Source organism: Anopheles darlingi, chromosome 2, assembly GCF_943734745.1.
Source record: "Anopheles darlingi chromosome 2, idAnoDarlMG_H_01, whole genome shotgun sequence".
Classification (NCBI taxonomy): Eukaryota; Metazoa; Arthropoda; class Insecta; order Diptera; family Culicidae; genus Anopheles; species Anopheles darlingi.
Window position 1 is genome coordinate 44,259,476 of NC_064874.1, and position 21,883 is coordinate 44,281,358.

Here is a 21,883-nt window from a genome sequence, read left to right on the forward strand (position 1 = left end):
GCACAGCACACGGCACGGCACGAAAGACATCCTGGTGTAATAAACAACTGGCCGGGATAGATTTTTATCATTCAAATGCATTTGCAACTGCAACTACCCGCGAGAGGAGGACCAGTCGCCGCCTCGTACCGGACATCCTTTCGCCAACGACGACGACGAGGACGACGATGAATCCATTGCCACGGCGAAACATCTCATTTCGCAACGAAAATATTGTGCATCGGATCGCTTCTTTCACTGCGTCTCGTCCGGGGTCCGCGTCCAGCGGATCGGATGCATCGTCTGCGGATTTTTGTGGATTCCATTTTCATTCTCACCCCTTTTTTATGCTTCCTGTTTCGAACTGAACGCACTCACTCGGTTGTGGGTCTGTTTGCCCCCCAACTTTTCTTCCTTCGCCCTGTTTTTCTGTTCCTGGCAGTGAGTGCAGCAGCAGCAGCAGCAGCAGCAGCAGCGCAACCCATAAATAAAGCGATTTTCCAACCCAACACAACCGAACCATCATCATTGATCAAGGAGAGCATTAGGAGCATTGCTTCGTCGCGTCTTGAACGCTCCTGGGGCAGGCTCCTGGCCCCAGGCCAGGTGGAATGGTGGAAGAGTGCCCGGGCCGTTCGTCTACACCGCGCTGCTTGTGATCGTCCGACGCCAGGACGCAGGACGTAGGAGCAGTTGGTTGGCAGCGATTTGAAGCCACTTGAAGGCCCGGCCGGTCTCGTTTGGTTGCGTTTGGGTTGACGTCCGGGACCGGGCAACCACAAACCTTGAACAAATGCTTACTTTTTCCCACAAAATCACCCATTATTATGCCTCGTTGGCTCGTGATGCTGGACCGGCAGGAAAAGGTGCAGGAGGAAGCCAAACACACTGGCGAACGGCGGACGGCAAATACACTTTTTGGCTGGCTAGCATTAAAGGTGTTTCTTCTTTTGCTTCCTCTGCCTTGTTCTTGTACGGTGCACGGAGGTTCGGTAAGAAATATGAGGCAGAATTGAATCCAATGTACGTAAAGCGCATAAACGCAAAGCGTAGCAGATGCACTTTTTTCGGAGGAAGTACCATGCACCCGCGGTTGCGGGCGCAAATATGGTAGCAGCTCCAACGTCCTGTCGTCTGTCGTTGAACTCCTGTAAGAAGCTGCTATATTTTGGGGATACCGTCCTTTATACACTGACGCAACCGCGTTATTGTAGGTATTTATGGTAATAGTGATAGAAGTTTTGAGTATTTTTATTATTGCTCCTTGACATTTTGAAATTACTCCATTACGTCTGTTTAAAAGATAGATTGAAATGATTGAGAAAAATTATATGAATATGGATTATAGAATGAACAGGAGAAATGGAGCAACTGTTTCAAAAAAGTCTTGGAATATCTGTAGTTATAAGGTGCTAGTAAAAGAAAGCAAACAAGACCTCCAGAAACATAATACGAAAATGTGTGTAGGAGTGTAACATTACTAAAGTCGTTTGTTCGTTAATAAAATTCCTGTTTCTTGGAGCACAGAATTTTCTCTCCATTAATTTATTTATTAATTCTGAAAGAGCTTTTAAACTGAAGAAGATATAAGATTAATTAGAACGTCATAGCGAAATGCATTTCTAAGCTTAACAAGTTATTTTTCTTAGAAATGCTCTTGGTTCAAACTGTGATAGGTATAAGATCAGCATTAATCTAACAAAAAGAATGTAACAAATCATCAACTCGTACGATCATCGATAAACTGTAATCTCGTTGCTTCTTATGCATCATCCTAGAAGATGTGCCAGTATGCATACACTAACAGCCGAACTCTGACTCATGCTGCCTATGAATCACTCCTCAAACTACCTGATTTATCAGATTTCAAAGGAGTTGGGAGTTCCAGAGGAGGGTTGATGTGTGGCGTCATCTAAATTCTTCAACAAGTTCTGCGCATACCCGTATAGTTTTTTTTTTTTCGTTTCTAAACCCTGTGCCCCTATTTGTCCTTAATTTTTCTATCATCATCATCACCCCTTAACTGGGACAAAAAGGACAACGGACAGGGGACAACAACTGTGTATGCCTGCGCTGTGTATGCCCGTTGCACTGACATGATACGGCACGGATTTACTTTGCTACGACGTAAGAAGATTGCCCTGACCCACTAGCCACTACTGGGTGACAGGTTGCGATCCTTCCTAAACTGCGAACTGGCTCACCTTAGGACAGCAGGTCCGCAAATAGCGAAGCAGCAGCATCTAAGGCGTCACAAAACTCGTCGCGACCCCGACACTAGACGATCTTGATGACCCCCCCCACTCCCAACAGCACGCTTTAGGGGTCACAGACCAAGGTGTATGTAACTGTGTACGCGCTCCTGTTGCCCATCAGCGTAGAAGATTCTTGTTTTGAGAATAGAGAAGCAAGCTAAGAAAAAAAATCTCGGCAAATTGTCCGGACCTAGACCTGGGACTAACCACGGACCCAGACAGACGGACTAGGGCGTCTGCCGGTGGTGGTAAGCTGGCGAGGAAGGGGGTCATTGCAATCATACCGGGGTCGTCTCGGCTATTGTTACGACGAACAAAAGGGACAGCCACAATCAAAGCAAAGGCTGCTGCTGTCTGCTGTTCACCCAAAAACCTCGACGATGTCTGTCCTGTTCTGCGTATCCTTCCCTGGATGGCTATGGAGTTCCCAGGACGACCCCTGAATCCCGCGACTGACCAATGGTCAGCAGTGGGCTGAAGGCCATGGAGGAAGTGGAACCTCCGGGCAACAAAAACGATATCCCAGCGTCCGTTGTCTTGTTGCTGTCGCTCGTCGTTGGCCCTTTGTTCCGCCGGGCCAGCTTAGAAACAAGTGAAAATATGGAAATATCCCATTTTTTTATTATTTTCTGGTACTCTCATTTGTGTGTGTGTGTGCTAGGTAGGTCGGAGACCGTATGACAGACAGACAGTTTTTGTTCGTAGAGCTCTCAGAAAGGATCAACGGAGACGTCGTACTCCGAGAAGTCCAAGAGGTGAGTGACGCACGCTACGGTTTGGTTCTGAATCTGACCGCGCAGTGCTTACGCGCTGGACCACGACGGACGGATGGACGGTGGGAATGCAGTAGGCCCGCTTCTGCACAATTCCATCGTCCATCGTCCCTAATGTGGATCTCGTGTTTCAGCGGAAGTACTGGCCTGGCCAGCCCGCTTGGTCGCACATTGCCGAACATTTGGCCCATTTGTTGAGCGTCATCACTGTTGCTCCTGTTGCTGGTCACTACTGCTTACTTGTGATCGCGAAGGGGCTTTTCTGAGATCGGGTCTGAGAGGGCAGAACGACCGTTAGATGATGGTTCGCACAAGAGAAAGGACACACACAGGAAGGAGCCAGAAAGATGACACCGACCGATCCAGCCGGCCAGCCAGCCAGCCAGCCAGCCAGCCAGCCAGCGGGGAACGAGAATTTCCCGGCCAACACCAAAAGCCACCAGCCAAGTCCGTGATCGGCGTCAGTCCGCGGCCTCCTCACTCGGGCACTTGGGGATGGGAAACGCAAATCGATTAATCATACCCCCCGGACGAACTCGAGAAGCCGGCGAATCCATTATTTATTTACCGAACCAACACCCCGAACCAACCCCGAAACAACCCCGTTCCCAGTGTTCTAGGATGGCTCTTCTGTCCGCCCCTTAAAGTCCGACGCTCTTGCCTGCTCCTGCTGCTACTGCTGCTGCTGCTGCTGCTAAGCAACTCGTTTTCCTGCAGCGGAACGCCGGAACTCGGTGTGCTGGTCAGTTGTGTGCAGCAGAGCCGAAAGATGACGATGACGGCGAACCGAATTCGACGGCGACGGCCATAGGTATGTAATCGGAATAATAAACATATGTGCAACATTATACGCTCCACGTCTACAGAGAGCACGCATTATGATGATGATGATGATGGTGATGGTCATCATCCATCCGCTGGGTCTCGTCTGTCCGTGTGCGTCCGTTTTCTGTTGTCCTTGTGTGTTACTACTTTTTGTTGTTGTTTCTTCTTCCTTGTCTTTGAGTGTTGTCCACCGTTTTTTTTTGTTATTCGCTGTCCTCGCCATTATTCTCTCTCTCTGTCTCCTAGCTCTTTCTGGTCTCTTTTTTCTCTTTTCAAGCCTTCTTATCCTGCATCCAGAGCATCAACACATTGCTGCTGCTGCTGCTGCTGCTGCTGCTGCTGAAAGTGGATGGATCGCGTTTCTTGGAGAGAAGATAAGGAGCAAAGCAGCCAAAGAAACGAATCCAAACCAAACCAAAAAAACAGCACCTCGAGAACCAAGAAGAATGATCCTGCTCGGTTCGTCCTGCGCTGGTACACCGGGCAGCAAATCGGACTTGCGGACTCTGGTCATCGGAGCCTCGCTCACGCGGTGACACCAATACAGAGAGACGGAGTTGCGCTGCTCTTCTGGCGCATCCAAAGCCGCGCGCGCAGATTCCGCGAGGATCCGCAAAAGGACCTCGATGCCCTGGACCTCGATGGGCATGGACGCAGGAATCGGAGAATCGTAAAAGGGCCTGCGCTGCGCTGCGCCGCCGCGCAATGTCATCCTTTTACCTTTATGGGTTCCTGCCTGTGCGTGGATTCTGTGGGAATAAAAACAGGTATTGCGGCGTTTGCAGCGCGATTGCCATCCCCCTGGCGTCGCGGCCTCGCTGCTGCTGCTGTTGCTGCTGCTGCCTGCCTGCCAAACCCCTTTTGTTAGCGGAGAAGTTCCGCGTGGATTTAATATGGCCAGGTCTTGGTCTTCTCGTACTCGCGCATCACATTCGCCATCCTTTCGCTCTTCGCTTTCTCGCTCGATCCTTGCCAAGCGGCGACACAGGACACACAGGACGCACAGTGTCCGAAACTGTCCCTCCCTTCCTCCCGGCCCACTAGCTGCCTCCCCTCTAAGGATCTTCCTTTTCCAGCGCTATCGAATGCGCCTTGCGTCTTGTGTCTCTTTTGCGCGCAGTTGCCCACTGAGGCAGGCGCACACCGCGGCATGAACCGGCTTTCCAGGCAACTACCGGTGCCTTCAACTTGAATCCAGCATCTTCGATCACGGGCGCACGGCGATGCCATGGGTAATGTCCGTCGCAAGATATGAAAGAAGGATCGGAAGGAGCGGGGGTTTGAAGTGAAGAAGCGTCGCGGCTGATGCTGCTGAAAAATCGGTAAACGGTTTTTCTACAATAAATCTTGGCCCTCGTGCTTGGCCGCTCACAATTACTTCGGTGGCTGCTACGTCCTGGGAGGTTGGCATGCACGCTGGAGGGACATTTTTTACATATTTTTTTGTGAAATTTGGCCCAAATTTTTTGCGCTGTATCCGCAAAAATCTTCTTTTAAACAAACACATTATAGTTTGAATAGCAAAGAAGCTTCAGTGGGAAAATTAAGATGCATTAGTCGATCATTTTGTTCTCGGATCGAAAGAGAAAGAGACAGAGCGATATGATTCCAAAAACCGGAAAAAGCCATGCCCTGTTTAGCATTAGAAAATCCTGCTGCTGCATGCAGCGATGCTCCGTGCCATCTTCAACTTCTCGCGCGGTCGTTGATCGCATCGCGTGGCCGGCGAACCGTCCGCGATGCCGCGAAGATGCCGCGAGGATGTGGGATGCCCGGCGGTTCTGCAAGTGAGACATTTTGGCGTTCGCATCAAAAACAAAAACCAACGACGAAGGGCCAGCGACAGCGGATGGCAATCAGTTCAGCCCCCCAGAATCATCGAGGTTCCTACATGGCATCAACCGGAAGCCCGACGCGAAGAAGGGTTTGAGGGCAGGGACAGGAAGGCGGCAGGAATAAACTGCGAACAAAGACACCAAGACACACTGGCTGTGTGTGACAGTGAGAGACAATTTTGATTTACTTTGGCACAGCGATTCATTGGAGTGCGGAGTGCGCTTCCGATCCCTTTTCTCTCGCTCCTTCACTCCGTGATTCGGTCCCAGTGCGTAGTAATAGTTGTGCGATCGAAGTTGGCGACATATTGCGAACGCACCACACTGTTGGTGTGGCCGCAACACACACAAATACATAGCCGCTCGTCCTCAGCCAGTGGTGGACACATAAGCGATGGTTGCTTGGTCGAGCTGCCTCCTAACCGCCATCGGTGCAACGCCATGGCGCCTGACGCACCGTGAACCAGGCAGGAAAATTCTGGCCACCGTTCGATCGATCGTTGCGTAGCGAACGATCGTTTACCAATCATGGCGTGGGTTGTTGAGCTGTACGCGTGTGTGTGTTTTTGTAGCCTAATTAGCGAAACAGTTCGCGTGCCCTAAAACTGATTGATTTGCATTTGAGGAAGCCCCAGGAACTGAAACTGGACCATCCACAGGCACTTGTTCCACCAGCGACATGTCCTCCCGGGTCCATCCGAAAAATCCGCACCCCTTTTTTGGCTAGGGCCAGGCCAGGCCAGGTCAGGTCACCAAACCAAATCACTCCCTATTTAGGTCATTCCGAACAACCTTCCGGTCGTACTTGTTTCATTTCATTTCAGGTTATTTTTTTACTATTATTTCGGGGCCGAGTGCCGGCTGTTTTTAGCCCACAGCACACCACACCACACACCACGGGTCATGCCCTGTACGGACATTGGTAATGGTTGCTAGAAGTGATGGAAAAAAAAGAAGACAATCCCACTGGTCTGGTTCTGTTTAAAAATCGTGGTCTTTATTAGGCTTAAGAACCGTAGCCACACAACCCGTTGCTGAGGGCCTCGCACCACATTTGTCCAGGCCAACCAGTGTGACACACTGTCGAGTGGTCGGTCGAGTAGAGTGCCAGCGAACCGGTCCTTGGTGGGGTGTGGCCGGCTGTGTGGCGTAATGCACGGTCGCCATCTTCACGAGTCGCAGCAAGTTTAGCGTCCTTTATTTTTTTGATAAATTTCATTCGATTTCCTCCCAGTTCGGCGACTCCTTTCGCACACACCCTGCAAGCGGTGACCCCTCGAGCAGTAACCGAGAACCTTCTCCTGCGGGAGGAATTCCGTACCACTGGAATCCATCTAAATTTGCACAATTACCCAACACACAGCCATCGACCCTTCAATTACACATATTCCTTCGTTCTCGCTACATTCCACCACGCCGCCGGTCAGTCCCCATATGTTTTGTTGCCCTTCGAGTGGTGGTGGTGGTGCTGCTGCTACGGTGCATTTCACTCCTCGCTTGCAATGTGGGACTCTCTCTTCCTCTCTCTCGTATAATTGCTCCCAGCTTAGAAGTTCTATATCGAGTAATTATTGTGGGGGACTTTTTTTTCCTGTGTGCAGAAAATGAAAGCATAAATGCGACGCATCCATGTGCGTGTGCATGTGCGTACCGTTTGTGGTTTGCCGGGGGACTTTCTGGCCACACACAAAGGGGACACTCAGTTGCACCGTATGACGAGGCAAAAGCAAAAGACAAAGCACAAGCGAAAATAGAAAAAAGAAAAAAGAGAGGGGGTGGGGGGGAGGTATTAGCTAACCACACTCGAGCGCAAAACCGCAACTGCACGGGATGTGCATCGTGCATGGTGGTGTAAGTGCAGCAGCGTCCGTGTGCCCTCGTTGCAACTGCAATTGCTTGCAATTGGTACCGTCGCCGCCATTGCGCTGCCATGTCGTCAGGCCAATCGGTACGATCGTACGATCATCATTAACGTCTAAACCTGCGCGCTAAACCAAGCGAGCTTTCTGGGTGTTGGTGTTGTACTCGTTGCAAATGACACGAGATGCTGCGGTGCAGTGCTCGTAGCAGTAGCACCTTCATCTTGGAAACGTGAAGGAATTCACGAAAGAACTAATCAATCGAACAGAGGTACCAGCAGCAGGTACAATACAATGGGTCGCCTCAAGCACTCCACAGAGTAGATTAGGAAGACGATCATCCGCGTGGAGTGCTTCGATGGAAGGTTTCGTAATAGCGGCGCACGTCACCGCCTACTGTGCTACGCTGATTCTAGAGTGTGCGGTTGAGATCATCTAAAAAGTGCATAATGTGCTTGCTTATCCGCCAACTCAACCCTGCTCCTGCTCCTGCTGCTGCTGCTGCTGCACTGCATTACACCAATACCACGACCATCGACGTGTTCGCGACACACAATCTGGCTCTAATTGACGCTGCCACGCCATCCGCAAGCGTGTGTCCCTCCCCTTCGCCCCTTCACCCCTTCGCCCCATCCTAAACCAACCCAACTCCTCAACTCGCACACAACCACAGCTGCCGTGTGTATCGGGTGCATCTGTATCGGGCGCACGCATTGCATGCACATGCATCATCATTTCGCACGTACACAGCGCGCGCACCACCACCCCCTCCCCCTTCTCCCCCGCCCCACATCCCTCGGTTCTTTGGCCACCCTTCGCCATCTTTCCTTTCGTGGCCGCGCCACCTCTTTAAACCTCCGGCCATGGCTCGCCACGCCAAGAAACGATCGAGAGTCCGAGTTCGCGAGTTCGGGTGTTCTTTTCCCCATGTTTTTCTTGTTTTCCGTTTTCGTTGACCCCTTCCTTCCTCTCCCTTTCCCCCTGCCCTGTTGTGCAATCCCGCATCGCTAAGCTGCAACGCGCCTTTGCACTGGTGTGCGTATTCGGCACCCTTTCGGCACGCCAGCGGACCGCTTCGGCTTCGGCTTCGGTCGATAGGAGGTCTTGCTGAGGCGCTTGCAATTCCCAGTAAAATTCACTAGTAAAATTAAACGCGGACGATCAAGAACGTCGATTCCGTGGTCGTCGTCGCCGTCGCGTTGCACATCCGCACATCTAGTTTGGTCACCCGTGAGAAGAGCAGAAAAGAACAGAACAAAAAACAACAAAAAAAAAACAGCGACGGAACGAGTGTGATACACGGAAGCAAAAAAGGAAGCAACGACCCAGAGGTGACGAGAGTTTATAGTACTATCGACAGTTTTTGTAAATCGGTTAAAACCAAAAAAAAAGAAAAAAAAAGCTAGCAAAAGAGAGGGATCCAGGATGCGACCATCCTAGGAACAGAACATGGAAGGACAAGCCCTCCATCCCTCGCCAGTGTACTGTGTACGGGAATTTGTGAATGAAATCGTGTGAATTGTGGGGCAATTTGAAAGCGGTTCTGGGAGGAACTGAAATAAAAAAAAACGTGTGTGTAGTGTACAGGAACAGGTTCATCCTAACTAGGTCCGGAGGAACGCGGACGGAATTATGATTTAAATCCTGCACCCTTCTGTAATGGACCCTTTTGCGTAGCTTACAAAAATAAAGTGCACCAGAACTGGATCCGGTGTGGGTCGCGCTGTGTGGGTCTATTTTGTGGCCACGCTGCTTTTTTCCATCCGGAAAATGCCCAAACACTTCCGCGTTTGCGCACTTGCGGCGGTACCGCTCGTCGTGCAGGATTGATCCTTAAATAGCGAGCGAACGAGTGTGTGTTGTGACAGAAGGATTTCCAGCCAAGTAGGCCGTTCGCAATGTTTCGTAGAGAAGAGTGTAAAAAGTGGGAACAAGTGAAACACATGCAGAGTGTGTGCGAGGATTGCGATCAACCGATGCCGTCGGCATGCACTCTGCACGTGATGATCACCGTTGACAAATAGTTGACAGAGGACACGATTGCGTCGGGAGTGATCCGCGAGTGCAGGACGATGGATATCGATTCTCTAGTAGTAGTAGTAGTAGTAATCGTAATGGTAGTGGTAGTAGTAGCAGAAAGAGTAGTACCACAAACCGTTGCTTAACGATCCATACTAATCACACATCCACTAATACTCAATTCTCTTCTTTCCATTCCCCCGTTTTTGTTTTCTCGGCACCCGCGTCCTGCCACAACCCACCCAGTGTGTGTGAAGCAATAGAATCAAAAATATGTTTCGGCCAAACCCACCACTAACACACCAACTAACCCACCAACCAGTGCAAAACCAATAGAGCCAAGTCCAGAGCGCGCAGTCGGCAAAATGTGTTTCGAGTACTTCTCCCCCACCTAACGCATACTGATCCAGCCAGCCAGCCAGAGAGAGAGAGGCGGTAGCGCAAACCGAGAAAAGGCGTTACTTTCGGCGGTGTCCCCCTTTATAGTCTGATCACTTTCGGGAACAACGCAATTTTTGGCAATACACAACAACACAACACATAGCCCAAAACCCCCATTACTCAAAAACCGCCGGTAGCCGCGAGTGTTTCATCTAAATTCTGTTTCGGTTGGTACATCACCATCATCATCATCAGCATCAGCTTCATCACACCATAATCGCCAATATCACCACAACCACCACTACCACCACAAAAACGCGTCATCCTAACAACACACTATCACTCATTAGTTAGTCCTTTTGCGCGGGAAAGAAGAGCAACGCGTCCAGTGCGAAAAAAAAATCAAAAATCAATTCAAAACCCCCCCTCTCATGTATCTGCCCTCCGTTGTTGATAAATAATATTCCCGATTCGATTCTAATGTAATAATCGTCTTTGTTCGTCGTCGCGCGGCTAGTGGCGAGTCCGAGAAGTGGGCCAAGCTTGGCGACGACCGGCTTTACTAGTGCATCATTTGATATCGGTATACATAGGAATATGTAGTGTGTAAAGAAGTGTGTTGGTGTACAGTCGTAATCAGCGTGCAAAACGGGGAAAAAACGAAGAAGCAGTAGTAGTGAATACAATTAAGCGTTAGTGCAGCTGCTGGCTAGTAAAAGCTCCCGTGGTCACAACACGCACCACCAAGTGACAACGCAAGTGAGTGTAAAGTAAGTAGGCATTGGATAGTAACGACAACTGAAAAAAAAAACAAAATACAAGATCGTGATAAGTGCGATTCGTAAAAACCACCCTAAAGAAGCTGAGGTCTATGGATTGTTAAACAAAGAAACTTGATATTGACTTTGGGACAGAACAGTAACAGTTTTTAGTGTACGCGAGAAGAAGCAAAAATTACATTACATCCTCATGACTTAGGGTGCGGCAATCGTGTCGAGTGTGAGTGTGTGTGTGTGTGAGCGTGCGAGTGGAAGCATCAAGCGGAACGCGCGCGAGTCTGCCGAGCTGTACGACAGCGCCATCTACATCCTGCGGCAGCAGCAACAGCAGCGCACTTAGCGCACCACGTGATCCGCGATCGCTGCTCTCTCTTTCTCGGAAGCATAGAACGCCAAAGAGGTCAGGGGGAGGTCCCTTAGCAATTCTGGGCGGCGTACGTAACGTGGTAATAACAGTGCATCTGCTGCTTCAATGTATTCAATGTTTCGGTGCAGCCATTTGTCACAGATCGTAAGGAAAATTGGCATTGGATTAAAAACTCAAAAGTCTCACCGAAAGATAAAATAATCCCGAACTCTCCAGCAAACACTCCTCGCAAATTGCCCCTCGCCGTCGTTCGAACGTCCATCGTGCCATAAAAGGAAAATTATTCGAAAGAGAATTAAAAAAGGCAACATCCTCATCATACACAAATAACATCAACCTTCATCGATCCGTGAATAATCCGTCCTGTTACATATCGCGTTACCGCTTGGTGGCTTCCCGACTGCACTAGTAAGCACGTTGCACCCGATCGTCATCACTTCACTGAAGCAGAACACAACGCCGTTTATTGGTTTGAGGAAGGAGGAGTGCCCAGAATCCTCGCTGCTCTCTGCCATTAGTGGAAAGCCATTGCGTTTTCGGAGTCTATTTTCCAACCAACCGTCATCTCACTGGTGAAATTAGTGGAACATTTTCGGATCAAACCAAAACCGAATCAATTCGGACACTTAATCAAAAAAGGACAAAAAGCGGGAAAGCGTTGAAATTCCAAAACGTGTTTTCGACCTAAGGAGTGACTAGCAGCAAAAACACGCACTGCGGTTACTAGTAAACGTTTACGTGCAACTGAACAACATCTCTAAATTTTTAAGGTAAGTGTCGTAGTAACTGGGGATGAGGTCAGTGGAAAAACTACTGTCCAGAGTTTCATTGATGGTTTCCATTCATGTGCAATGTATCCACAATTCAACGAGTTGCACCAAGGATTACTTGATCAACAAGGTAGTGCGCTATTGATATTGAATTCCTTTTTAATTGGCTCAATCTCAAATGTTTATCAACAAAACAAGAAAAGGCTTCTATCTTACAAATGAAACCAGCTTCCTTTATCCTGCTGGATTTATAAAGTCAACAACGAAATGCATAATTATAGTATTTCCCCAGTCAATTATGTACTTTTCCTTCGTTTATCTTGCATTATCACTTCCCTTATTGGCCGTATCATGGTATCTTCAAAGGTTATAGTCGAGCGGAACATTTCTTTGGTTACTCGTCGTATTAGCGTACTTGGGGCCCTGTAAAAAGCAAAGGGCAGTCGTAACCAGTGGCCCAGCGGCACATGCAGCTGCAACGGAAAGTTCAGTTGCAGCAAGCGAATTGCTGATGGCGTGTTCTGCTGCAGGTTTACCGGCAGCATGTCGGCGGCTGCGGCGGCGAAAAAAAGTTCGTTAACACATAAACGATAATCATTTTTTAACGCAACAAACGGACGGCGGGGGTCTGGCTACAATGTGTAGCAGCCTTTACTTTTATGCTGCTGCATTACCGAAGCCCGGCCAGGCCAAGCAGGACCACGAACAAGAATATCACGAACTCGAAACCACCGGGGGGAGGGTCGACTCACGAGGGGCCTAACCTTGAGAATGTGCAACCACTTCTTCGTAAACGCGGCCGTTCGATAATTGGTTGATGCTTATCTCTTGCAGTTAGCTGTAGTCCGGTACCAAGCTCACAGCGAGCTGTTTGCATTGGCCCTGACCAATAGAAATCATTAGCTCAATCATCAAGGGTGCTTTCGTTGCGTCACCATTTTTACAGATACACTCAGTTTTCATCCGTCTAGCCACAAAACTAGTTTTTGTATTAAATGAAATGAAATTATTTGCACAAACTCAAGTGACTTATCTGGGACAGCAGTGTGTACCTCAGAGCGGACGCAGCAGATAAGGCGGTTCGCGTTTTACGAGTGCAATAAACATGCAACTCTGTAGACTCCGTGCACTGAACCGTTCTCATGAGCATCCTTATCACACGGTAGAGGTGGGGCTATGCTATCAATGTGCCCCGACCTGCGCTTGCACCTGCTGCTTGCGTTGTGCAACGTTTTTCTGCTGTACCAACACAGGAAGATGTGCAAGCAGCCGGACATTCGAAGGTGACATGGTGTTCCATTTTAAATTTATTCCATTTTGCCTTCAAACTGCGGCTACGACAGTGTTGAAATGCCAGCCCGTTGTTCCGTTCAAATTCCCGATCAAGTTGCGCTTCGCTCCCATAGGACGGCGAATGTTGGGTAAACGCGCGATGCTTGACATACAACTGTTGCACATCGGGATGACATCATCATGATCATCATCCACAGAACCAGCACTTGGTGTGCTTGTATGCAATACCATTGGGTATCGCTTTCCACTACACGTTTACGGAACTGTGAGCAGCACTTGAACAGCAGTGTCAAAAGGGGGAGGGTGGCATGAAGGGCGGCCAATCACGTTCCAATGCACTTCTTGTACACTTACAGCTCGAATGTGCGAGCAAGGAGTGGCCGACTTATGAAGTGTCATCCGGGGCACTGGCAGAGCTCGCGAGCCGTTCCTCGGTCCGCATTACAATAATAATACCGTCTAGATGGGGCTTCGAATCGACATGTGACACCACGCGATTTGACGCGATACCACCCGCTGAAGTAGTATCGAGTGTAAATGACGATTGCAGTTACGACAAGCACTACAGGGAAACAAACACCAACAACAACAACAACAACAACAACAACAAGGGCCGAGCGGCGTGTAAGCAAGCTTATCGTTCTAGAGAAGTGAGAGTGAGAGAAAACAACATGTATTCCACCCAGAGACCGAGGCTAGGTATGGTCGGCGGGGCTGTCTGCGCAAGCGAATCTCATCAATGGGCAGGGATTGTAAAGTTACCCTCGGTGCGCCGATATTTTCCCTCAAGGGAGGGTGCAAAATAAAAAGGGCGAATGCAAATTTGCATTCATCCACTTCGCTACCATCGGCGGAGTCTGTCTTTCTCACTCTCCCCATAATACGGTACGGTATCAGGGTTCAGCATGATGATGGATGCAGTGTGCGCAAAGGTGTGCGCATCGGTTCCGCTTCACATTTTCACCTAAACACACTCTCAACCCTCGGGCCGAATGCACATTCCAGCACGCTGTCTAGTGGCTCGCAGCGCTGCTGATGATTGCCAGCTATTCGGATGATATGTTCGTATTAATGTGCAGCCATCAGCACACAACACAGCACAACCTATGTGTCTCGTCGTTTGCGCATGCTTGCATGCATGTATGTGTGTGTGTGTGTGCGTCCCTATGTGTGTCTGCTTGCCCGATGCAGTCTACATTCCTTTGCGTGCACACTGCACTAATCCGCGTTTATGTGTGGCTGGCCCGGCCGGTCATGCGCATGGTTGTGCGCGAATGTGCAGACTGCGTCAAGCGTCGTTCCATTGCCGACGTCCGATGCACTTGGATAAAGGGTACGCTACAATGCTTTCGCTCTCTGGTCTGGTTTCGTGTTTTTTTTTTTTCAACATACTCGGCTCGGTACGAAAAGAGCTTGGCAAAGAGAACGCAACCGAAAAGGGGGCTAGTAGCAGCTGACCGGTAAGAGCAAAAACGCACCACTACGTTCTGCTTGACCCCCTCGGCTGTTGGCATAACCATAGATGCATGTGTGCAGCGGACGAAACATCAAACTCGTGATCATCTTGAGCTCCGATCACTCATCTACTACACCTATTCCGACGGATGGTGAGCCACACCAATCGCCAATCGATTTAATACCCCGACGGTGTTTGGTGCTGTATGCACCCCTGGACAACACGAGCTTGTGTGTGTGTCACAAATGAATGCTAAAAAAGAAAAAAGAAGATAGAATACTGATAATGCGGACGTGCAAGACATGAGTGAGAATATCTTTGTATTACCCCGCGCAAAATATTTCGCAAACCTGCCTAGCAACAACAGATGCAATACAATCGTTGTTTACTGTAGGTGATCCACGTGACAGTAGCGCAAAAGGAGGCGGCGACGGGATTTTGACGTTTCGTTGATGGGGCAGCATTGGGTGCAGCATCGTCGAGATGGGCACGCACTTGCAGGGGGCGAGGATTCTAAAACACTGTAAATTATTTGTTATACTGTAAATTAATTATTGTAAATTTATGCTAACATATTAGTTATTACCCATTGCATTAGTTAGCATACAATTGCATGGTCGGAGCATTAGAGAAAAAAAAATGTCTCCAAAACAATCGAACAGATGATAACAATAGTTATACACTGTTTTTAAAATGAGTTAATCATATCTCATGGTTTTGTCTCTATAGTTTGCTCGATTAAACGGCAAAGAGACATCAATGCCCGATGGGGACGCATGGTCCTTTACTCTTCACAAATAAGGATCATTTTATTTTATCTATTGCTTCCAATTTAATTTGCGGTAAAAATTGCACCGTAACGTAAGGTTGTGCAAAAAAACGCAGCTCCGTGCGAAATCAACGTTAGTCGGTGTGTGCGCCGCGCTACGTGACAGCGCGGCTGGCTATGGATGCCGCATCGCATTGCTCCAAGGTCAGCCGGCACTCGTGCGCGTTCGTCGCCTATAGAATCTCACGAGCGCCCGAAGCGCGCACATGATGCTGCCGATGAGTTCTTGCCCATGCCTGGGGTAGGCTGGAAGAAGGGTGGGTTAGGGGGGTTGTGAGGACAGATTTGCACAACCACACTTTGCGCAACCCGACAAACTAGCGGCTCTCCTCACTCACAGACGGTATGTTGGTTTCGTGGCACTCAACTCGCGCAAAAATTCGCACACACAACATGCGCACGAATGTGCCAATCTCATACCGGTCCCGGCACTGTCATCGGTAGCTAGCACCGATAGCACATACACACAACCGCCAGCCATTCGATGGTAAAGTCGCGGTCGCAGCGACACATTCTCTACCTAGACCTCCACCGAATCCAACTCTCCAACAGGCCAACAGTGCAGTTTTCGGTGCTGAATGTGGTTCTACAGCATTTGCTGCATTTGCACGCAATCAAGTTCACGTGTGTGTACCTTTTATGGTGAAACGCTAGGCAAACACACGCCGGGGCCAATCCATCCGGCTGAATAAACCCCTTTCTCTGGTGGGTTCCTTCTCCTGTCCTGCCAGGCGTGTTTGTATGTGTGTGTGTGTGGGCTTTTGGTGAAAAATGAGATTTTTAACTCAGAACTCATCAGAAGAACGAGCACACGAGCAATTGTGCACGCACACTCGTTATATGCAATCTGCGATCCGACCACTCGCACCAGAAGAAACCCTTCATCTTTACATCTTTCACATCATGCGCCCCCTTTCTGGTACGATTTGCTAGCCGCACAAACCTCCTCAAGTTTGTTTCCTCCGCTTTGTGTGTGCTGCTGCTGGTTGGCTCTTCCTGGCGTACTTTTAAACAGCCACGAACGCCGCACTGCCTGGTGGGCTGGTGTGCGTAAGTTGGCGTGCCCTTACCGCCGCGATGTGTTCCTATGCCAACTCCCGCTGACCCGAGGAACATCAAGTTCCTTCACATTCGGGCGGGATTCGTACACGACGAAGCCGGCACATTTTTTTTCCTTTTTTTTTTTTGTAAGTTTACCATTTCCTGAAACCGCCGCCAAAAGTGGAGTGACATTTTTTTGCAATTTTAAGGTAAAAAGATTTAGGGTGGGGTGAAAGCCTCCCCTTATTGGGTGGGGTGGGTTTTGCAGCATATGCAACCCAGTCTAACCCGTTCCGAAAACGTTTTTCTTGTGTTGTGTTGGCTACTCTCGATCGGTCCTCGGTACTCTCTCGGTAGTGAGTGCTCTCGAGACGCGATTTTTTTTTTGCTTCTTCCTTCCTTTCCGACCACCTTTGAATGTGTGATTTATGTGGGGAAATTTAAACACTGCTGCTGCCCGCTGCTGTTGCTGTGTGTATTCGTGTGTTGGTCGCAACGCGGCCCCTGACCGGACTGTGACTGACCGGCTTCTCGTGAAAAAAAGGTTTACTGCCTCGTATGTCTGGTAAAGTAGGCACTTTGCTTGGTTCCGAAGGATCACAGAGGGCTCGGTTATCAAAGTTTTGCTTCGTTGAAGGAGCGTTTTGGGGGGAGATTTTTTTAAACTTTCTGTCCGGAAAGAAGAAGGAGGCGCGCCAAGAAGCATGGTACTCGCTCTGGTACACACGGCACAAATACAAGAAAGCGGACACACTGGCACGGCACTGGAGCCCGGCGCAGTCGGAGAGACCTGTCAATTCGATCGCGAAACCAGTCGCCACCTCCCCTATGTATCAGCGTGTCTGCGAATCGGTGCTGCGAGTGTTGTATGCTGCTGTCATCTTTATAGTGTCTCCCCAACAACCACCACCACCAGCACCCCAACTGGCCCATCACTCGCGGTAGAAGATATTTTGCAAACATTTTTGCAAACCCCTTTCCCCACTTCCACCCCACGCTGGCCGCTCACGTGAACCATCCACCCTCCCCACCCGTTCTAACCCTGTTAGCGACGTTTGGTGTGAGACAGCCACTGTGTGGTGGTCGTGTATCCTGTTCGCTCCTTCGTTATGTCGCGTTTGATTTCGCTCTTTATGCTAAGGCACAAGCAACTCACTTCTGCTTCTTCTTCATCTTCTTCTTCTTCCACCCTCCCTCGCGTGATTGGTGGCGGTGAAGAAAGGGGGACAGTGACGATGTCGTATGCCAATGTCGGTGTCGGTTTTTGAAAGCAAAGTATTGGTGCGGCTGTACGTGTGTATGTATGTACTTACGTATGTGTATGTGTGTGCGCATGTGTGTGCGTGCGTGTGGCAAACGGGGTGACGCGCATTCCGCGTTTATTACACACATATAACCAGGCGGCGCGTCTAATTCGTTCAAGAAAGAAGGAAGCACAAACCAAGCCAAAGTAAAACCAAGAATCCCCCCGTAGGAGACGCCAGGTAATATAGAAAGCACTGCAAACACAAAGCCACCCATCATGGCGATGATGACGGTGATGATGATGATGATCATGATGATGCCAGACCGAGATGGAGTGCGAGCTTCCTTTCTCCTTTCTGGCGCACCATCATCAGAACCGTGCGTACGTGCGTGCAAGCGAGCGAGCGAGCAAGAGAGAGAGAGAGAGAGAGAGAGAGAGAGAGAGAGAGAGCGAGAAAGAACAAGAGGCATCGTTCCCTTTTCGCGAATGAATAAAATCGCTCGTCGCTGGCTGGTTGGCCAGAAAAGGGTTAGGAATCTTTTTTTTTTGCCTTCCCTTCCCTTTCCGTTTTGGAATTTTCTTTCCACTTTTTATGTTGTTGTTGGTGTTGTTATGTTGTCGTCCTGGTCGTCGTCGTCGTCGTCGTCGTCGTTGCTACTGCCTACCGCCATGCCTGCTTTGCTCTGACCATGCTGGTTTGGTGCTGCCGTCGCCCGTTGCATCGATGCTGCTGCGTTCCTTCGGTGTTTCATGCGAAACATGCGAAATCGGCACACACTGGGCAGGGAGGGCGGCCCCATTGGTGAACCCGATGCTCTCGGCGGCCGGCGGCACGGGCAACGTGATGCGAATGTGTGCTGGCCGCTACAGCCACTAGGCCGCTCGTCGCTTTTGAAGGTGTGTGCCGGGAAGCGATGATTCGCTCGCTCTCAGTTGCATGATAGCGCCGCACGGTGGCAGAACGTTCCGTTTTTCCTTTGGGTAGCTGCTGCTGTTGCCGTGTGCCCAGCGCAAGAAAAAACCTGGGGTATCATCACATCAAACCCACCGGGTGGGGTCGCGGTCTCTGGCTTCTCTCTCTCCGTCGTAGTGTGGCCGTCGACCGCCAGCTTTATCTGTCCTCCTGCTGCCGGTGGGTCCTTCATTGGGTTTGTGGCGTTACCAACCGGATCGTTCGATCGGGGGGTGTACGGGCAGCAGTGCGTTCCGCGTGCGTGTGAACCGTGTGTGTGTGTGTGTGGACTGTTTGATCGTTCAATGCGGGGATACTGACGGCACCGGCGGCAATGATGACACCCGTAGACCTGCACATTATGCGGGTGGTTTGGTCAATTGTTATGCCATGTATGTTGCATACTAGCGCCATCACTTCCACATATCGGGCGAAATGTGATGCATCCCTTCGATAATCGCATCTAATCTAACATGCTGAGTGCACCGGCCATTTGTTGCATTCTGCCGTCGGTTACGTCGGATTCTGTTAGCGGAAAATCGGTATTAGTGACGTGAGAACAAGTGCCTGAAATGTGCATGCAACATAGGAAAACAGAGCTGTTTTAAGAACGAATGTCATTGAATGTGTTGCTGGCCTTTGCGACGCGTTCACCACGCAAACATTGTCAGGATGACTTCTTTGGCCTAGATACACCGACGGCGGCGACGGCGGTTGAGGCGGAAGAGGAATCGTTCCTGTTCCAATCGTTGCTGGTAGCTTGCTGTCTGCTGGTGGTTTGCGAGGATCCTCCCGTATCGTAAATGATCTTTTTTTTTCGTGGGTGCGTGTCCCGGCAGTGTGTGCGTGTATCGAGGAGTGCGTGCGTGCGTGCGTGCCTGTGATTGTGTGCTTTTGTCGATCTCCTCCTACCTTGGCATGGCGGCACACAAGAAGATTTGCAAGCAGAAAATGCGTCTCTGTGGTGTCTGTCGCATGCGTTCGTTTGGCTTAAACCTACTTTAGCTCCTCCTTATATCCCAAAACTTGGTGTGGTGTGCTGTGTGAACGGATTTCGATGTTGCGGGATCGATCATTCAGATCGCTACTTTCGTTCTAGTGCCTGTGGTTTTGCTGGTGGTGGGTTGTACAGTAAAATCTTCTCGATCCGGTGATCGCTCGGTGGTGGAGATCGGGCTTTGTGTGAAAGGTTTGGGAAAGCAGAAGTGAAAGTTGCGTTCGTGAGAGGTTTGCAGTGAGAAAAAGGAAGGTGGAAGGGAGGAGCCTTCGTCATCACGCAATCGCCATCAACTTTTGTCTTCTTTTACTTGGTGCTGCGACATCATCATCATCATCATCACCATCGCTGCCGCGATCAGCGCCAAATTCGCGTAGTCTTCTCCTCCTGCGCCTGCGAGCACAAGTGTGTGGTGGTGGGGAGCGAGAGACTAGCCAGCCCCCCCTAGCAGAGTAACCTCGTGTAGTGGGTCTGCTCGATTCGCACAGTTTTTTGCAAGCAATCGTTGCGTCGCTCTGTGTGTAGAGGTTGTGCGAATATTGTGCGTGGCTGATTCCTTCGAAGCACATGCTCCCGGGAAGGATTACTGTTCCTTTCCCACACACACACACACACACAACCCACATACACACACACACACACATCACAGAGGATTGGTGAAAGTTTTTCACCAAACATCGCCATCGCCATCATCATCCTCATCTTCTTTTTTGCAGATCGATTTCTCGTCGAAACAAGCCAACAGCCCGAGTGCGATCGATTGGCTCCACAGTAGCCAACGGCTTTAGAGAGGGCGCGCGCGCGCGCTTCTTTGTGTGTGTGGCTGAGTGTACGTGTTGTTAGTGCGCCCAAGAGAGCGAAGAAGCATTCGGAGTGAAGCATATTATTTTGTGTATGTTGGCGGCGCGCTAGTCAAACCGCAATTTGCGCCCCCGATAGATTAAAAGTAAAACGGGGAGCGTGCGACGGGTGTGATCCACCAGCAGCAGCAGCAGCATCATACACTTGCAGTCGCACTGCTCCAGCGCGCCGACAGTAGTCACACGGCGGCCCTGAGTAAGTTTGTGTTTCTCCCTATTGCTTATCTAACCCAGTTTGTCATAATTCGAATCCGTGGGCGCCGTGAATCGGAAACAAGATGGCATCGATAGGCGACCTGTGGGCGAATCGCTAGCTCGCTGCGATCCTGCATGCTCTTCTAAGCCTAGCCTTTTGAATGTCATAGTTTACCACGCGTAAAGATGGACGACGAGACGACGCGGCTGATAGTGGTAGTAGTTAGTTCCATTTTTTGACACTTAAGCCGATCCTGACTGCTAGAAAGAAAAAACTACTCGAATGGTGTGTGGGTTAGACGCGTGAGCCGGCCATGCCGCGTAAGCATAAAATGTTTTTTTTGAGCCGCTGAGAGTGAATGTTTGCCAATCAACCATTAAGGAAAGCTGTGATAATTGTTTTTGGTTTTTTTTTTGTTGTCAAGAATTGAGAAGATTAGTACCTCGTGGTGTTGGTGGTGCTGCTGCTGCTACTCATTTTCGCAATGCTCCTCGTCATCAATTGTGCTTCCTCGGCCATGCGATCTATGCAATGCAGCCCGCAGCGCGACGTTGAAGGCCGCCTAACCGGGCGCGCTCTCGTCATCAGCAGCTCGTGGCCACCATTTTGTTTTTTCACATGGTGTATTGATATTTGCTCGGTTTTCATGCTTTCCTAACTTTATGCTTTTTTTTTTCTTTGTTGTGTTGCTTTGCAACCCCCCGGTATTTGAGCTTCCTCTATCTGTTCCCCACATACTCTCCTCATGCTCCCGTCAACGGCAGTCGTCATCACGTAATCGGCCGCCTCGTGGTTCGGGTTGCTTGCTTGAATTTCTCGCTCATTCCATGCTTCCATTTCCTTCTGCTGCTGCTCCTGTCGATCTCCATAGTCCATTCTCTCTCTTTCGTTCACTGTCTCGCGCTTAAACTCTCTGGCTCTATCTCTCTCTTTCTCTCTGTATCATTCGGAAAGACTCCGTCGTCCATGCTTCGATCATCTTCGCGTGGATTCACGCACACTTAATTGTGGCACACTTGGCTGCTCCACCGCGCGCACGAGACGAGATTGCTCGTCTCGGAGTGGGTTGGGTTGATTTTTGTTAAATCTGCTTTGCTGACTCGCAACCGGAAGCTTCTTGCGTCTCTCTGATAACATCCTAGAACCCAGCAGAAGGATCCCAGTATCAGCA

The 21,883-nt window shown here is 49.8% G+C and overlaps 1 protein-coding gene across 7 annotated transcripts in view; it reads left to right on the plus strand.

Annotated features, from left to right (window-relative positions):
• Positions 1 to 8,593: 8,593 nt before the first annotated feature.
• Positions 8,594 to 21,883, plus strand: part of LOC125949311 (heterogeneous nuclear ribonucleoprotein R) — a 48,262-nt gene continuing 34,972 nt past the window's right edge. Inside the window, exons 1-3 of one of the 7 annotated variants that reach the window (XM_049676241.1) lie at positions 8,606 to 8,857; positions 10,444 to 11,842; positions 20,373 to 20,712. The gene's annotated coding sequence lies outside the window, so the exon portion shown is untranslated. Of the gene's footprint in view, positions 8,858 to 10,443; positions 11,843 to 18,618; positions 18,840 to 20,372; positions 20,713 to 21,883 lie in introns of those variants that run through there. The other 6 variants (XM_049676247.1, XM_049676240.1, XM_049676239.1 and 3 more) reach the window with 6 other exon arrangements.